Source organism: Panulirus ornatus, chromosome 19 (assembly GCF_036320965.1).
Source record: "Panulirus ornatus isolate Po-2019 chromosome 19, ASM3632096v1, whole genome shotgun sequence".
NCBI classification, from domain to species: domain Eukaryota; kingdom Metazoa; phylum Arthropoda; class Malacostraca; order Decapoda; family Palinuridae; genus Panulirus; species Panulirus ornatus.
In genome coordinates this window covers 45,659,197-45,679,595 of record NC_092242.1, presented here as the reverse complement: position 1 = coordinate 45,679,595, position 20,399 = coordinate 45,659,197, and the positions used below count along the sequence as shown (strand labels likewise).

General features: G+C 42.2%; 1 protein-coding gene across 1 annotated transcript in view; it reads right to left on the bottom strand.

The window, feature by feature from the left end:
- LOC139755482 (uncharacterized) overlaps window positions 1-20,399 on the bottom strand; it is a 283,256-nt gene that overhangs the window by 12,612 nt on the left and 250,245 nt on the right. The gene's annotated exons all lie outside the window — the stretch shown is intronic.

Genomic DNA, 20,399 nt, shown 5'->3' with positions numbered 1-20,399 from the left:
CTTACTCTCACCACTCTCTTCACCCCAACATTCTCTCTTCTTTTCTGAAAACCCCCACAAATCTTAACCTTCGCCTCCACAAGATAATGATCAGACATCCCTCCAGTTGCACCTCTCAGCACATTATCATCCAAAAGTCTCTCTTTCGTGCGTCTATCAATTAACACGTAATCCAATAACGCTCTCTGGCCATCTCTCCTACTTACATACGTATACTTATGTATATCTCGCTTTTTAAACCAGGTATTCCCAATCACCAGTCCTTTTTCAGCACATAAATCTACAAGGTCTTTACCATTTCCATTTACAACACTGAACACTCCATGTATACCAATCATTCCCTCAACTGCCACATTCCTCACCTTTGCATTCAAATCACCCATCACTATAACCCGGTCTTGTGCATCAAAACCACTAACACACTCATTCAGCTGCTCCCAAAACACTTGCCTCACATGACCTTTCTTCTCATGCCCAGGTGCATATGCACCAATAATCACCCATCTCTCTCCATCAACTTTCAGTTTTACCCATATCAATCTAGAATTTACTTTCTTACGCTCTATCACATACTCCCACAACTGATTCAGGAGTACTGCTAGTCCTTCCCTTGCTCTTGTCCTCTCACTAACCCCTGACTTTACTCCCAAGACATTCCCAAACCACTCTTCCCCTTTACCCTTGAGCTTCGTTTCACTCAGAGCCAAAACATCCAGGTTCCTTTCCTCAAACATACTACCTATCTCTCCTTTTTTCACATCTTGGTTACATCCACACACATTTAGACACCCCAATCTGAGCCTTCGAGGAGGATGAGCACTGCTCGCGTGACTCCTTCTCCTGTTTCCCCTTTTAGAAATTTAAAATACAAGGAGGGGATGGTTTCTGGTCCCCCGCTCCCGTCCCCTTTAGTCGCCTCCTACGACACGTGAGGAATGCGTGGGAAGTATTCTTTCTCCCCTATCCCCAGGGATATATATATATATATATATATATATATATATATATATATATATATATATATATATATATATATATATATATATATATATATATATATATATATATATATATATATATATATATATATATCCCTGGGGATAGGGGAGAAAGAATACTTTATATATATATATATATATATATATATATATATATATATATATATATATATATATATATATATATATATATATATATATATATATATATATATATATATTAACTTTCTAAAATGGGAAACAGAAGAAGGAGTCACGCGGGGAGTGATCATCCTCCTCGAAGGCTCAGAGTGGGGTGCCTAAATGTGTGTGGATGTAACCAAGATGTGAAAAAAGGAGAGATAGGTAGTATGTTTGAGGAAAGGAACCTGGATGTTTTGGCTCTGAGTGAAACGAAGCTCAAGGGTAAAGGGGAAGAGTGGTTTGGAAATGTCTGGGGAGTGAAGTCAGGGGTTAGTGAGAGGACAAGAGCAAGGGAAGTAGTAGCAATACTTATGAAACAGGAGTTGTGGGAGTATGTGATAGAATGTAAGAAAGTAAATTCTCGATTAATATGGGTAAAATTGAAAGTTGATGGAGAGAGGTGGGTGATTATTGGTGCATATGCACCTGGGCATGAGAAGAAAGATCATGAGAGGCAAGTGTTTTGGGAGCAGCTGAATGAGTGTGTTAGCGGTTTTGATGCACGAGACCGGGTTATAGTGATGGGTGATTTGAATGCAAAGGTGAGTAATGTGGCAGTGGAGGGAATAATTGGTATGCATGGGGTGTTCAGTGTTGTAAATGGAAATGGTGAAGAGCTTGTAGATTTATGTGCTGAAAAAGGACTGATGATTGGGAATACCTGGTTTAAAAAGCGAGATATACATAAGTATACTTATGTAAGTAGGAGAGATGGCCAGAGAGCGTTATTGGATTACGTGTTAATTGACAGGCGTGCGAAAGAGAGACTTTTGGATGTTGATGTGCTGAGAGGTGCAACTGGAGGGATGTCTGATCATTATCTTGTGGAGGCTAAGGTGAAGATTAGTATGAGTTTTCAGAAAAGAGGAGTGAATGTTGGGGTGAAGAAGGTGGTGAGAGTAAGTGAGCTTGGGAAGGAGACCTGTGTGGGGAAGTACCAGGAGAGACTGTGTACAGAATGGAAAAAGGTGAGAACAATGGAAGTAAGGGGAGTGGGGGAGGAATGGGATGTATTTAGGGAATCAGTGATGGATTGCGCAAAAGATGCTTGTGGCATGAGAAGAGTGGGAGGTGGGCTGTTTAGAAAGGGTAGTGAGTGGTGGGATGAAGAAGTAAGAGTATTAGTGAAAGAGAAGAGAGAGGCATTTGGACGATTTTTGCAGGGAAAAAATGCAGTTGAGTGGGAGAAGTATAAAAGAAAGAGACAGGAGGTCAAGAGAAAGGTGCAAGAGGTGATAAAAAGGGCAAATGAGAGTTGGGGTGAGAGACTATCAGTAAATTTTAGGGAGAATAAAAAGATGTTCTGGAAGGAGGTAAATAGGGTGCGTAAGACAAGGGAGCAAATGGGAACTTCAGTGAAGGGCGTAAATGGGGAGGTGATAACAAGTAGTGGTGATGTGAGAAGGAGATGGAATGAGTATTTTGAAGGTTTGTTGAATGTGTCTGATGACAGAGTGGCAGATATAGGGTGTTTTGGTCGAGGTGGTGTGCAAAGTGAGAGGGTTAGGGAAAATGATTTGGTAAACAGAGAAGAGGTAGTAAAAGCTTTGCGGAAGATGAAAGCCGGCAAGGCAGCAGGTTTGGATGGTATTGCAGTGGAATTTATTATAAAAGGGGGTGACTGTATTGTTGACTGGTTGGTAAGGTTATTTAATGTATGTATGACTCATGGTGAGGTGCCTGAGGATTGGCGGAATGCGTGCATAGTGCAATTGTACAAAGGCAAAGGGGATAAGAGTGAGTGCTCAAATTACAGAGGTATAAGTTTGTTGAGTATTCCTGGTAAATTATATGGGAGGGTATTGATTGAGAGGGTGAAGGCATGTACAGAGCATCAGATTGGGGAAGAGCAGTGCGGTTTCAGAAGTGGTAGAGGATGTGTGGATCAGGTGTTTGCTTTGAAGAATGTATGTGAGAAATACTTAGAAAAGCAAATTGATTTGTATGTAGCATTTATGGATCTGGAGAAGGCATATGATAGAGTTGATAGAGATGCTCTGTGGAAGGTATTAAGAATATATGGTGTGGGAGGCAAGTTGTTAGAAGCAGTGAAAAGTTTTTATCGAGGATGTAAGGCATGTGTACGTGTAGGAAGAGAGGAAAGTGATTGGTTCTCAGTGAATGTAGGTTTGCGGCAGGGGTGTGTGATGTCTCCATGGTTGTTTAATTTGTTTATGGATGGGGTTGTTAGGGAGGTAAATGCAAGAGTCCTGGAAAGAGGGACAAGTATGAAGTCTGTTGGGGATGAGAGAGCTTGGGAAGTGAGTCAGTTGTTGTTCGCTGATGATACAGCGCTGGTGGCTGATTCATGTGAGAAACTGCAGAAGCTGGTGACTGAGTTTGGTAAAGTGTGTGGAAGAAGAAAGTTAAGAGTAAATGTGAATAAGAGCAAGGTTATTAGGTACAGTAGGGTTGAGGGTCAAGTCAATTGGGAGGTGAGTTTGAATGGAGAAAAACTGGAGGAAGTGAAGTGTTTTAGATATCTGGAAGTGGATCTGTCAGCGGATGGAACCATGGAAGCGGAAGTGGATCATAGGGTGGGGGAGGGGGCGAAAATTTTGGGAGCCTTGAAAAATGTGTGGAAGTCGAGAACATTATCTCGGAAAGCAAAAATGGGTATGTTTGAAGGAATAGTGGTTCCAACAATGTTGTATGGTTGCGAGGCGTGGGCTATGGATAGAGTTGTGCGCAGGAGGATGGACGTGCTGGAAATGAGATGTTTGAGGAAAATGTGTGGTGTGAGGTGGTTTGATCGAGTAAGTAACGTAAGGGTAAGAGAGATGTGTGGAAATAAGAAGAGCGTGGTTGAGAGAGCAGAAGAGGGTGTTTTGAAATGGTTTGGGCACATGGAGAGAATGAGTGAGGAAAGATTGACCAAGAGGATATATGTGTCGGAGGTGGAGGGAACGAGGAGAAGAGGGAGACCAAATTGGAGGTGGAAAGATGGAGTGAAGAAGATTTTGTGTGATCGGGGCCTGAACATGCAGGAGGGGGAAAGGAGGGCAAGGAATAGAGTGAATTGGAGCGATGTGGTATACCGGGGTTGACGTGCTGTCAGTGGATTGAATCAAGGCATGTGAAGCGTCTGGGGTGAACCATGGAAAGCTGTGTAGGTATGTATATTTGCGTGTGTGGACGTGTGTATGTACATGTGTATGGGGGGGGGGGGGGTCGGGCCATTTCTTTCGTCTGTTTCCTTGCGCTACCTCGCAAACGCGGGAGACAGCGACAAAGTATAAAAAAAAAAAAAAGAAAAAAAAAAAAAATATATATATATATATATATATATATATATATATATATATATATATATATATATATATATATATATATATATATATATATATAATATTATATATATATATATATATATATATATATATATATATATATATATATATATATATATATATATATATATATATATATATATATATATATATATATATATATATATATATATATATATATATATATATATGTGATGTCTCCATGGTTGTTTAATTTGTTTATGGATGGGGTTGTTAGGGAGGTAAATGCAAGAGTTTTGGAAAGAGGGGCAAGTATGAAGTCTGTTGGGGATGAGAGAGCTTGGGAAGTGAGTCAGTTGTTGTTCGCTGATGATACAGCGCTGGTGGCTGATTCATGTGAGAAACTGCAGAAGCTGGTGACTGAGTTTGGTAAAGTGTGTGGAAGAAGAAAGTTAAGAGTAAATGTGAATAAGAGCAAGGTTATTAGGTACAGTAGGGCTGAGGGTCAAATCAATTGGGAGGTGAGTTTGAATGGAGAAAAACTGGAGGAAGTGAAGTGTTTTAGATATCTGGGAGTGGATCTGGCAGCGGATGGAACCATGGAAGCGGAAGTGGATCATATGGTGGGGGAGGGGGCGAAAATTCTGGGGGCCTTGAAGAATGTGTGGAAGTCGAGAACATTATCTCGGAAAGCAAAAATGGGTATGTTTGAAGGAATAGTGGTTCCAACAATGTTGTATGGTTGCGAGGCGTGGGCTATGGATAGAGTTGTGCGCAGGAGGATGGATGTGCTGGAAATGAGATGTTTGAGGACAATGTGTGGTGTGAGGTGGTTTGATCGAGTGAGTAACGTAAGGGTAAGAGAGATGTGTGGAAATAAAAAGAGCGTGGTTGAGAGAGCAGAAGAGGGTATTTTGAAGTGGTTTGGGCACATGGAGAGGATGAGTGAGGAAAGATTGACCAAGAGGATATATGTGTCGGAGGTGGAGGGAGCAAGGAGAAGAGGGAGACCAAATTGGAGGTGGAAAGATGGAGTGAAAAAGATTTTGTGTGATCGGGGCCTGAACATGCAGGAGGGTGAAAGGAGGGCAAGGAATAGGGTGAATTTGAGCGATGTGGTATACCGGGGTTGGCGTGCTGTCTGTGGATTGAATCAAGGCATGTGAAGCGTCTGGGGTAAACCATGGAAAGCTGTGTAGGTATGTAGATTTGCGTGTGTGGACTTATGTATATATATGTGTATGGGGGGGGGGGGGGGTTGGGCCATTTCTTTCGTCTGTTTCCTTGCGCTACCTCGCAAACGCGGGAGACAGCGACAAAGTATAAAAAAAAAATATATATATATATATATATATATATATATATATATATATATATATATATATATATATATATATATATATATATATATATATATCCACACATACACATATATAATATACAAATGAATAAAAACCGTTAAAATGTGTAATAAGATTTAATTTGTTTAAAAGATTCCATTAAGATGTCACTATGAAAGTCGTCACCAAGCATGTCGTTCGTGGACTTGTCATGTAGGTTACCAAGAAACATTACATCAACCAGTGTTGTATTGGCTAATTTGATTGACAGTTGTGACTTCGGATGTCAGTCCTGATGATCCTTGCTATTCGATTTGGGTAATTTTAGGATTCCCACATTTTGATCTTTGGTCGTATATATTTTAACTTTGGATTAGTTGTTCAATTACTTCAACTTATATGCCATTTATTCATCATATATCTTTGGATTGTTCCCCGAAATTCGCCATACGGAATGTTAAGATTAAAAGGTTGTAGCTGATCTATTGGTTCTTTACCAACATTATCTGTTCTTTCGTTTCTGTCGATGTCCACATCCGCTGCTCCTCAACCTGGGCACGACGTCTCCTAGAGTGCTGGAGGACCAGCCAATCCTGCACTTCTCGTACCAAAGGATTACTGGGTATCAGCCGGTGTAATGGCAACATAACACTGCAAAAATCGGTATAAATAGTGAAATCTGGTCCCGTAGATCCTTAATGATAAACGTTTTCCACAACCGTCATTACTGTACAGATACAGTAAGTAGATGTTAACTTTACTACAATATCATCATCATAGTAGCAGAACCTACGTCATCTGAAGACTGGCATCCATCAGTGTACATGGAGCGTTGGTCACAGTGCTGCACTGAGTGTTCCAGAAATTCCGCTTTGATAATCTGAGAATTTTTCTAATTTTTTCCTCCTGTACCTGATGATCATATTCCAACTGGTGATCTACACCAAGGGGAATACTTTGATGGTTTTACTACAGCAATGCTGGTTGTAGTGATGTCTATCTCACTACATTCCCTTTCTGATCGTGTTTCCAGAGGTTTAGGTAGTCGAGGAGTCTTCTGGGTTTTTCATGTCTTAATAATTTGGGTTACTCTTCGAGGATTGGGTCTTTGCTATGTGCCACAAACCCAACTCTTCCCTGCAGATGAAAAGGGACGGCATACCTGAACCTACATAAATGCTGTCAACATGGCAGTTACTATACGCTCCAGTACACATACGAAGACCCATGTTATGTACAACATCTAATTTCTGAAGGTTAGTTTTTGATGGTGAGCCAAACACTTGGCACGTATAGTCTAGTTTGCTGAGACATAGTGATGTTTACAATCTCAGCAAAGTTGCACGATCAGCGCCCCAATCAACATGGACATTACTTTCAAAATATTAAGAGATTACTTAACTCTATTTCTAAATCATTAATATGAGAACTATAGGCTAGTTTCTTGTCCAAAATCATACCAACATACTTCACTTCATTCTCATATGGAAAAATGGTGTCTTTCAAAAGCAAGGTTGGGATCTCTTCTTGTTTTATAGTTCTTGTGAATCTAATGGCCTTCCTTTTTGGAGAGGAAAATTTGAATCACCTAGAGTCATCTCACTAAGCAACTGCATTTATTGTTGCTTGGATCTTCCTCCCAGCCTCTACTGCAGTGACGCATTACAATGAATTACACGGTCATCCACAAAGAGAGAGTCTTGGACTTCAGGTGGAATGTGGTCCATGAGGTTATTCATAACTACTGCAAATAGAGTAGCACTCAGCACACTACCCAGTGGAGAACACAGAACCGACTCTGATCCTCAGGTATTGATCTGCTAAAGGCCTTTATACATGTGACTTAAGTGTTCCAGGATGCTTATTGCTTCAAATATAACACCTCTCCATTTGGTGTCGTATTCCTTCTCCAGGTCAAAAAAAAAAAAAAAGAAAGAAAAATTCATTGGTCTGGTTTTGTTTACCAAAGGCATTCTGAATTTCCCTCGAGAGCATTAACAGTGGATCTAAAGTGCTTCGACTTTCCGGAATTAGAATTGCTTGTATGATAAAAGGTTCTTAGATTCCAAGAACCAGACTAGTCGGTTATTTACCATTCTTTCACAGAGCTTACAAATACAGCTGGTAAGAGCCATTGGTCTGTAGCTCTGTGGTGGCTCTGTATCTTTGCCTGGCTTATGACTTGGTATCATCACAGATATTTTCTGATACTCTGGGGAAGTATACGATATCCAAAGACCACTAAGTGTGTCTAACAGGGATAGTTTGTTGCTTTCAGGGAGATGCGTCATCATTTCATATCTAATTTCATCCTCACCACCAGATGTTAATGATGAGCTTGATATAGCATTCTTCATCTCAGCCAACGATAAAGGTAAATCACAAGCCTCTATGTTATCAAGGTGGGGTAATTGTGGTGGAGCTTCGAGTTTAATGAAACTCGGGGAAGTAATGAGCCACACTTGATATACTGGCAAAATGTGCGTCCAGGAGTTCTGTCGCCTCTCCAGGATCAGAAATATGTACGTCATCTGCTTTTGAAATTGGTAATGAGGTTGGAACAAATTTTCCTTGTAATTTTCTGATTGTGTTCCAGACATGACTAAGTGGTGTTCTTGATGTTAATTCAGAAATATACTACCCACCAAGATGACCTCTTAGCTTCTGTGAATGTCCTCTTCTGCTGTGAGTGAGCTCTAACACATGATATCCGGCCTGCATTACCGAGTGATCTGAGGTATCTGCCGGGACTCGTTCTCGTGATTTTCCTGACAATTTCACATTGTTTGTTTCAGCAAGGAATAACAACAAAACGGGCCACTGATGATAATACATGAGGAAAGCAGAGCCTTTGTTGATAGCACATGAAGAAGCAGAGCCATAGTTATTAATACACGAGAGAAGCAGAGCCACTGTAATCATACATGAGGGAAGCAGAGCCACAGCTAATGATACATGAGGGAAGCAGAGCCACTGATAATAATACATGAGGGAAGCAGAACCACTGTTGATAATACATGAGGGAAGCAGAGCCACTGTTTATGATACATGAGGGAAGCAGAGCCACTGTTGATAATACATGAGGGAAGCAGAGGCACTGTTGATAACACATGAAGGAAGCAGGGCCACTGTTGATAATACATGAGGGAAGCAGAGCCACTGTTATGATACATGAGGGAAGCAGACCCACTGATAATGATACATGAGGGAAGCAGAACTACTGTTAATGATACATGAGGGAAGTAGAGCCACTGATAATACATGAAGGAGGCAAAGCCGCTGTTAATAATATACGAGGGAAGCAGACCAAGTTAATACATGAAGGAAGCAGAGCCACTGTTAATGATACATGAGGGAAGCAGAGAGACTGTTAATGATACATAAGGGAAGCAGAGCCATTGTTGATAATGCATGAGGGAAGCAGAACCACTGTTAGTAATACATGAGGGAAGCAGAGCCACTGATGATAATACATGAGGGAAGCAGAGCTACAGATGATAATACATGAGGAAAGCAGAGCCATTGTTGATAGCACATGAAGAAGCAGAGCCATAGTTAGTAATGCATGAAAGAAGCAAAGGCACTGATAATGATATAAGAGGGAAGCAGAGCCAGTTAATACATGAAGGAAGCAAAGCCACTGTTAATAATACATGAGGGAAGTAGAGCCACTGTTAACAATACATGAGGGAAGCAGAGCCACTGTTAATGATACATGAGGGAAGCAGAGCCACTGTTAGTGATACATGAGGGAAGCAGAGCCACTGCTGATAATAAGTGAGGGAAGAAGAGCCACTGTTAATGATACAGGAGGGAAGCAGAGCCACTGTTAATAATACATGAGGGAAGCAGGGCCACTGTCAATGATACATGAGGAACTGAGCCACTGTTGATAATACATGAGGGAAGCAGAGCCACTGTTATGATACATGAGGGAAGCAGAGCCACTGTTAATGATACATGAGGGAAGCAGAGCCACTGATAACAATGCATGAGGGAAGCAGAGCCACTGTTAATGATACATGAGGTAAGCAGAGCCACTGTTGATGATACACGAGGGAAGCAGAGCCACTGATAATGATACATGAGGGAAGCAGAGCCACTGTTAATGATACATGGAGGAAGCAGATCCACTGTTAATGATACATGAGGGAAGCAAAGCCACTGTTAATGATACATGAGGGAAGCAGAGCCACTGTTTATGATACATGAGGGAAGCAGACCCACTGTTGATAGTAAATTAGGGAAGAAGAGCCACTGTTAATAATACATGAGGGAAGGAGAGCCACTGTTAATAATACATGAGGGAAGCAGAGCCACTGATGATTATACGTGAGGGAAGCAGGGCCACTGATAATGATACATGAGGGAAGCAGAGCCACTGTTAAAAATACGTGGAGGAAGCACAGCCACAGCTAATGATACATGAGGGAAGCAGAACCACTGTTGATAGTACATGAGAGAAGCAGAGCCACTGTTATTGATACATGAGGGAAGCATAGCCACTGTTAATGATATATGAGGGAAGCAGAGCCACTGTTGATAATACACGAGGGAAGCAGAGCCACTGTTAATGATACATGAGGGAAGCAGAGCCACTGTTGATAATACATGAGGGAAGCAGAGCCACTGTTGATAGTACCTGAGGGAAGGAGAGCCATTGTTAGTAATGCATGAGGGAAGCAGAGCCACTGATGATGATACATGAGGGAAGCAGAGACACTGCTAATAATACATGAAGGAAGCAGAGCCACTGTTAATAACACATGAGGGAAGGAGAGCCACTGTTAATAATACATGAAGGAAGCAGAGCCACTGATGATAATACACGAGGGAAGCAGAGCCACCGCTAATAATACATGAAGGAAGCAGAGCCACTGTTGATAATACATGAGGGAAGGAAAGCCACTGTTAGTAATGCATGAGGGAAGCAGAGCCACTGTTAATAACACATGAGGGAAGGAGAGCCACTGTTAATAATACATGAGGGAAGCAGAGCCACTGATGATGATACATGAGAGAAGCAGAGACACTGATAATAATACATGAGGGAAGCAGAGCCTTTGTTAATAATACGTGAGGGAAGCAGAGCCACAGCCAATGATATATGAGGGAAACAGAGCCACTTTTAATGATACACAAGGGAAGCAGAGCCACCGTTCATAATACATGAGGGAAGCAGAGTCACTGTTGATAATGCATGAGGGAAGTAGAGCTACTGTTGATAATACATTAGGGCAGCAGAGCCACTGTTGATAATACATGAGGGAGGCAGAGCCACTGTTAATAATACATAAGGTAAGCAGAGCCACTGTTGATTATACACGAGGAAGCAATGCCACTGTTGATAATACATGAGGGAAGCAGAGCCACTGTTAATGATACATGAGGAAGCAGAGCCACTGTTGATAATACATGAGGAATGCAGAGCCACTGTTAATGATGCATGAGGAAACAGAGCCACTGTTAATAATGCATGAGGGAAGCAGAGCCACTGTTGATAGTACCTGAGGGAAGCAGAGCCACTGTTAATGATACATGAGGGAAGCAGAACCACTGCTGATAATACATGAGGGAAGCAGGGCCACTGTTAATGATACATGAGGGAAGCATAGCCACTGGTAATGATATATGAGGGAAGCAGAGCCACTGTTATGATACATGAGGGAAGCAGACCCACTGTTAATGATACATTAGGGTAGCAGAGCCACTGTTAGTGATACATGAGGGAAGCAGAGCCACTGTTAATACATGAAGGAAGCAAAGCCACTTTTAATAATATATCGGGGAAGCAGAGCCAGTTAATACATGAAGGAAGCAGAGTCACTGTTGATAATGCATGAGGGAAGCAGAGACACTGTTAATAATACATGAGGGAAGCAGAGCCACTGATGATGATACATGAGGGAAGCAGGGCCACTGATAATGATACATGAGGGAAGCATAGCCACTGTTAAAAGTACGTGAAGGAAGCAGAGCCACAGCTAATGATACATGAGGGAAGCAGAACCACTGTTGATAGTACATGAGAGAAGCAGAGCGACTGTTATTGATACATGAGGGAAGCATAGCCACTGGTAATGATATATGAGGGAAGCAGAGCCACTGTTGATAATACATGAGGTAAGCAGAGCCATTGTTATGATACATGAGGGAAGCAGACCCACTGTTAATGATACATTAGGGTAGCAGAGCCACTGTTAGTGATACATGAGGGAAGCAGAGCCACTGTTAATACATGAAGGAAGCAAAGCCACTTTTAATAATATATCGGGGAAGCAGAGCCAGTTAATACATGAAGGAAGCAGAGTCACTGTTGATAATGCATGAGGGAAGCAGAGACACTGTTAATAATACATGAGGGAAGCAGAGCCACTGATGATGATACATGAGGGAAGCAGGGCCACTGATAATGATACATGAGGGAAGCATAGCCACTGTTAAAAGTACGTGAAGGAAGCAGAGCCACAGCTAATGATACATGAGGGAAGCAGAACCACTGTTGATAGTACATGAGAGAAGCAGAGCGACTGTTATTGATACATGAGGGAAGCATAGCCACTGGTAATGATATATGAGGGAAGCAGAGCCACTGTTGATAATACATTTGGGAAGCAGAGCCACTGTTAATGATACATGACAGGTGCAGAGCCACTGTTAATGACACTTGAGGGAAGCAGAGCAACTGATAATGATACATGAGAAAAGCAGATCCACTGTTAATAATACACGAGGGAAGCAGAGCCACTGTCAATGATACATGAGGGAAGCAGAGCCACTGTTAATAATACATGGGTGAAGCAGAGCCACTGATAATAATACATAAGGGAAGCAGAGCCACTGTTAATGATACATGAGGGAGGCAGAGCCACTGTTGATAATACATGAAGGAAACAGATCCACTGTTAATGACACATGAGGGAAGCAGAGCCACTCTAAGTAATACATGAGGGAAGCAGAGCCACTGTTAATAATACATGAGGAAAGCAGAGCCACTGTTAATGATAGATGTGGGAAACAGATCCACTGTTAAGAATACATAAGGGATGCATAGCCACTGTTGATAATACATGAGGGAAGCAGAGCCACTGTTATTGATACATGAGGGAAGCATATCGACTGTTAATGATACATGAGGGAAGCAGAGCCACTGTTGATAACACATGAGGGAAGCAGAGCCATTGTTGATAATACATAAGGGAAGCAGAGCCACTGTTGATAATAACTGAGGGAAGCAGAGCCACTGTTAATGATACATGAGTGAAGCAGAGCCATTGTTAATGATACATGAAGGAAGTAGAGCCAGCGTTGATAATACAAGAGGGAAGCAGAACCACTGTTGATAATGCATGAGGGAAGCAGAGCCACTGTTAAAAATACATGAGGGAAGGAGAGTTACTGCTGATAATACATGAAGGAAGTAGAGCCACTGATGATAATACACGAGGGAAGCAGAGCCACTGCTAATGATACATGAAGGAAGCAGAGCCACTATTAATAATACACGAGGGAAGCGGAGCCACTGCTGATAATACATGAAGGAAGCAGAGCCACTGTTAATAATACATGAGGGAAGGAGAGCCACTGTTAGTAATACATGAGGGAAGCAGAGCCACTGATGATACATGAGGGAAGCAGAGCTACTGATGATAATACATGAGGAAAGCAGAGCCATAGTTTGTAAGTTTGTAATACATGAAGGAAGCAGAACCAGCGTTGATAATACAAGAGGGAAGCAGAGCCACTGTTGATAATGCATGAGGGAAGCAGAGCCACTGTTAAAATACATGAGGGAAGCAGAGTTACTGCAGATAATACATGAAGGAAGTAGAGCCACTGATGATAATACACGAGGGAAGCAGAGCCACTGCTAATAATACATGAAGGAAGCAGAGCCACTGTTGATAATACATGAGGGAAGGAGAGCCACTGTTAGTAATGCATGAGGGAAGCAGAGCCACTGATGATGATACATGAGGGGAGCAGAGCCACTGCTAATAATACATGAAGGAAGCAGAGCCACTGTTAATAATACATGAGGGAAGGAGAGCCACTGTTAGTAATACATGAGGGAAGCAGAGCTACTGATGATGGAACATGAGAGAAGCAGAGACACTGATAATAATACATGAAGGAAGCAGAGCCACTGTTAATAATACATGAGGGAAGGAGAGCCACTGTTAGTAATACATGAGGGAAGCAGAGCCACTGATGATGATACATGAGAGAAGCAGAGACACTGATAATAATACATGACGGAAGCAGAGCCTTTGTTAATAATACGTGAGGGAAGCAGAGCCACAGCCAATGATATATGAGGGAAACAGAGCCTATTTTAATGATACATAAGGGAAGCAGAGCCACCGTTCATAATATATGAGGGAAGCAGAGCCACCGTTGATAATGCATGAGGGAAGTAGAGCTACTGTTGATAATGCATTAGGGTAGCAGAGCCACTGTTGATAATACATGAGGGAGGCAGAGCCACTGTTAATAATACAAGAGGGAAGCAGAGCCACTGTTAATGATGCATGAGGAAGCAGAGCCACTGTTAATAATGCACGAGGGAAGCAGAGCCACTGTTGATAGTACCTGAGGGAAGCAGAGCCACTGTTAATGATACATGAGGGAAACAGAACCACTGTTGATAATACATGAGGGAAGCAGGGCCGTTAATTATACACGAGGAAGCAATGCCACTGTTGATAATACATAAGGGAAGCAGAGCCACTGTTAATGATACATGAGGAAGCAGAGCCACTGTTGATAATACATGAGGAATGCAGAGCCACTGTTAATGATGCATGAGGAAGCAGAGCCACTGCTAATAATGCACGAGGGAAGCAGAGCCACTGTTGATAGTACCTGAGGGAAGCAGAGCCACTGTTAATGATACATGAGGGAAACAGAACCACTGTTGATAATACATTAGGGAAGCAGGGCCACTGTTAATGATACATGAGGGAAGCAGAGCCACTGTTGATAATACATGAGGTAAGCAGAGCCATTGTTATGACACATGAGGGAAGCAGACCCACTGTTAATGATACATGAGGGAAGCAGAGCCACTGTTAGTGATACATGAGGGAAGCAGAGCCACTGTTAATACATGAAGGAAGCAAAGCCACTTTTAATAATATATCGGGGAAGCAGAGCCAGTTAATACATGAAGGAAGCAGAGCCACTGTTGATAATGCATGAGGGAAGCAGAGACACTGTTAATGAATCATGAGGGAAGCAGAGCAACTAATAATAATACATAAGGGAGGGAGAGCCACTGTTATTAATACATGAGGGAAACAGAACCACTAACAATAATACATGAGGGAAGCAGAGCTAATGATAATGATACATGAGGAAAGCAGAGCATTTTATTGATAGCACATGAAGAAACAGAGCCATAGTTAGTAATACATGAAAGAAGCAGAGCCACTGATAATGATACATGCGGGAAGCAGAGCCAGTTAATACATGAAGGAAGCGGAGCCACTGTTAATGATACATGAGGGAAGTAGAGCCACTATTAATAATACATGAGGGAAGCAGAGCCACTGTTAATAATACATGAGGAAGGCAGAGCCACTGTTAGTTATACATGAGGGAAGCAGAGCCACCGTTGATAATACATGAGGGATGAAGAGCCACCGTGAATGGTACATGAGGGAAGCAGAGCCACTGTTGACAATACATGAGGGAAGCAGGGCCACTGTTAATGATACATGAGGAAGCAGAGCCACTGTTGATAATACACGAGGGAAGCTGAGCCGCTGTTATGATACATGATTGAAGCAGACCCACTGTTAATGATACATGAGGGAAGCAGAGCAACTGTTAATGATACATGAAGGAAGGATAGCAACTGATGATAATACACGAGGGAAGCAGAGCCACTGTTAATGATACATGAGGGAAGCATAGCCACTGCTAATGATACTTGAGGGAGGAAGAGCCACTGATAATAATCCATGAGGGAAGCAGAGGCACTGTTGATAATACATGAGGGAAGCAGATCCACTGTTAATGATACATGAGGGAAGCAGAGCCACTGTTAATGATACATGAGGGAAGCAGAGCCACTGATAATGATACATAAGGGAAGCAGAGCCACTGATAATAATACACGAGGGAAGAAGAGCCTCTGTTGATAATGCATGAGGGAAGCAGATCCACTGTTAATCATACATGAGGGAAGCAGAGCCACTGATGATAATACATGAGGGAAGCAGAGCCACTGTTAATGATACATGAGGGAAGCAGAACCACTGTTAATAATACATGAAGGAAGCAGACCCACTGTTAATGATACATGAGGGAAGCAGAGCCACTCTTAATAATACATGAGGGAAACAGAGCCACTGTTGATAATACATGAGAGAAGCAGATTCACTGTTAATGATACTTGAGGGAAGCAGAGCCACTGATAATGATACACAAGGGAAGCGGAGCCACTGTTAATAATACATGAGGGAAGCAGAGCCACTGATGATAACACATGAGGGAAGCAAAGCCACTGTTAATGATACATGAGGGAAGCAGAGCCACTGTTAATGATACATGAGGGAAGCAGAGCCACTCTTGATAATACAAGAGGGAAGCAGAGCCACTGTTGATGATACATGAGGGAAGAAGAGCCACTGTTGATAATGCATGAGGGAAGCAGAGCCACTGTTAATAATACATGAGGGAAGCAGAGCCACTGATGTTAATACATGAGGGAAGCAGAGCCACTGTTAATGATAAATGAGGGAAGCAGAGCCACTGTTAATGATACATGAGGGAAGCAGAGCCACTGTTGATAATACATGAGGGAAGCAGAGCCACTGTTGATGATACATGAGGGAAGCAGAGCCACTGTTAATGATACACGAGGGAAGCAGAGCCACTGTTAATAATACATGAAGGAAGTAGATCCACTGTTAATGATACATGGGGGAAGCAGAGTCTTTCTTGATAATACATGAGGGAAGCAGAGCCACTGTTAATAATACATGAGGGAAGAAGAGCCACAGTTAATAATGCATGAGGGAAGCAGAGCCACTGTTGATAGTACATGAGGGAAGCAGAGTCACTGATGATAATACATGAGGGATGCAGAGCCACTGTTAATGATACATGAGGGAAGCAGGGCCACTGTTAACAATACATGAAGTAAGCAGATCCACTCTTAATGATACACGAGGGAAGCAGAGCCACTCTTAATGATACATGAGGGAAGCAGAGCCACTGTTGATAATACATGAGGGAAGCAGGGCCACTGTTAATGATACATGAGGGAAGCAGAGCCACTGTTACTGATACATGAGGGAAGCAGAGCCACTGTTAATGATACATTAGGGAAGCAGAGCCACTGTTAATGATACATAAGGGAACCAGAGCCACTGTGAATAATACATGAGGGAAGCAGAGCCATTGTTAATGATACATGAGGGAAGCAGAGCCACTTTTGATAATACTTGAAGGAAGTAGATCCACTGTTAATGATACATGAGGGAAGCAGAGCCACTCTTAATTATACATGAGGGAAGCAGAGCCACTGTTAATGATAAATGAGGGAAGCAGAGCCACTGTTGATAATACATGAGGGAAGCAGAGACACTGTTGATAATGCATGAGAGAAGCAATGCCACTGTTAATAATACATGAGGGAAGCAGAGCCACTGATAATAATGCATGAAGGAAGCGGAGCCACCGCTGATGATACACGAGGGAAGCAGAGCCACTGCTAATAATACATGAAGGAAGCACAACCACTGTTAATAATACACGAGGAATTCAGAGCTATTGCTAATAATACATGAAGGAAGCAGAGCCACTGTTACTAATACATGAGGAAAGCATAGCCATTGTTAATAATACATGAAGGAAGCAGAGCCATTGTTAATGATTCATTAGGAAAGCATAGCCATTGTTGATAATACATGAGGGAAGCAGAGCCATTGTTAATGATTCATGAGGAAAGCAGAGCCATTGTTGATAATACATGAGGGAAGCAGAGCCATTGTTAATGATTCATTAGGAAAGCATAGCCATTGTTAATAATACATGAAGGAAGCAGAGCCATTGTTAATGATTCATGAGGAAAGCAGAGCCATTGTTGATAATACATGAGGGAAGCAGAGCCATTGTCAATAATACATGAGGAAAGCAAAGCCACTGTTAATTATACATGAGGGAAGCAGAGCCACTGTTAATGATACATGAGGGAAGCATAGCCATTGTTGATAATACATGAAGGAAGGAAAGCCACTGCTAATAATGCATGAAGGAAGCAGAGCCACTGTTAGTAATACATGAAGGAAGCAAAGCCATTGTTAATGATACATGAGGGAAGCAGAGCCATTGTTGATGATACCTGAGAGAAGCAGAGCCATTGTTAATGATACATGAGGGAAGCAGAGCCACTGTTGATAATAAATGAGGGAAGCAGAGCCACTGTTGATAATTCATGAAGCAGAGTCACTGTTGATAACAAAATGATTGAAGCAGAGCCATTGTTAATACATGAGAGAAGCAGAGCCATTGTTAATGATACATGAGGGAAACAGAGCCACTGTTAATAATTCATGAGGGAAACAAAGCTACTGTAAATACTTAAGGGAAGGAGAGGCACTTTTGATACATGAGGGACGCAGAGCCACTGTTGATACAAGGAAGCAGAGCCTCTGTAAGTGCATGATGGAAGCAGAGCCACTATTGATAAATAAGGGAAGTAGAGCCACTGTCAGAAACATAGTGGAAGCAGACCCACTGTAAGAGCATGTGGGAATCAGAGCCACTGTTAGAGTAACCAGTAGCAGAGCCACAGTTTCATCCTGGCGATAATATTGCCACGATTATACCTTAAGCAGGCTACAATCTGAACCTCCTGGGAACAGAGCCTCTCCCAGATTTTGCTGGTACCAGAGACAATTTAGATCCTGCAGTAACAGAGCCGTTGTCATCTTCAGCCAGTAGCTGAGTTGCTGTAGAATTTATAAGGAAGCTTGGCCATGGGTAATGTTGACCTGAGGTAGTGGCATTGTGTGGAACTGATGGTGCAATACAATCCACTAGTGGGAAAGATATTGTTTGATCATGCTTTTAACAGAACCAATTTTGGATCTAAACGACGGTAAAGTCTCTATCTACACATATCGGTAGCAGAGTCTCTGTTTGATTCATTGGTGGCTGATCCTCTGCTAGGTTTTGCCGAAAACAGAGCCACAACAGAAGCACTGCAGAAATGTAGGTTTAAAAACTCATTCCAAAAGCTGCCGGTTACAGAAGAGCCATTGTTAGAGTCTGCCAACAGCAAAGTCTCTATGTTTCATCTGTAGACAAGCCGCTATCATATGGTTCCCATGACAGAGACTGTTAGAACTCGCAAGTGTGGGAAGAACTGTCAAGCTCAGTCGTCAACAGAGCGTGATCCATCATCAGTAGAGTGGCTGCCACATCCCTCATGGAACAGAGATCGTTTTCAGTTTTTACCAATGGTATAACCACTGTTAGTTGCAGTGGGTAGCATAGACTGTTAACTATAGTGGTGTATATAGTTAACAGAAGAGCTATTGTTAGTGTCTGTGGGTTACAGGCCACTGTTGGTTCCTGCCAGCAGCGGTGCCACCATCAGACCTGATCATTACCAATAGCAGAGCTGCTAAAGACAGTGTGAAACGCTACTTACTAATGGCAAAGCCACTGTTACACTCACATGTTGGCCATGCCACTGTTATACCCTGGCGGCAACTGAATCATTGTTATAATCTTCCGAGGACAGCCTCACTGTTAACTTCTCATGGCGGTAGAACTGCTGGTACAACTATGTAATCGTCAACTTACGTACACAGCTGGTAACAGTGTTACATTCCATCATTAACACAGTTACCACTAGATGTATAACAGGCAGCTGACTCATTGTGGTGGCAGGAATACTCTTAGTTTCCGATTGTGACACGACTTGTGTCACATCCTGTTGGTAGTAGAGCCAATAGTTAATTCTTGACTTAGAGCCAACGTTACTGTTAGATCCTACCATCAGCAGAGCCGGTGTTTTACTGAGGCAGTGGCAAATCTCTTGTTAGGTGCCGTTGGTAGCAGAGGAACTGATAGATTCGTCCGGTAACAAATTCACTATTAGATAGTTCCAATAACAGAACCAGTGTTAGGTGTTGCCGTTAGTTGAACAATTGTGTAATTTCGACTGTAGCAAAGTCAGTGGCAGAACCTGCCGGTAGCAGAGCCACAATTAGATTCAATCGGTAACAAAAACTACTTTTAAGGTTAGCTGCTTGATCAGGCGCTTTTAAATCCAACAAGTAACAGAGCTTGCTACTGCCAGTCGAAGCTTGTAACACAAACCTTTTGATAGTTTCTGCAAGCAAGAGAATTACTTTTAGGTCCCTCCGCTGGTACGTCCATTGTCAGATCCCGCCGGCAACACTACTACTGTTGAATCCCATCAACAGCAGATTAACTGTTATATCTGAACTGTATCAAAGCTAGTGTTAAACCCTTCCAGTAACAAAACAAACTCTTGATCTGGCTTATGGCAAATCCTCAGTTAGATCCTTTTGATATGTGAACCATAGTGAGATTCTGTCGGTAGAAACAAATGTTTGGTCCAGCCAGCAGCAGATAATACATCA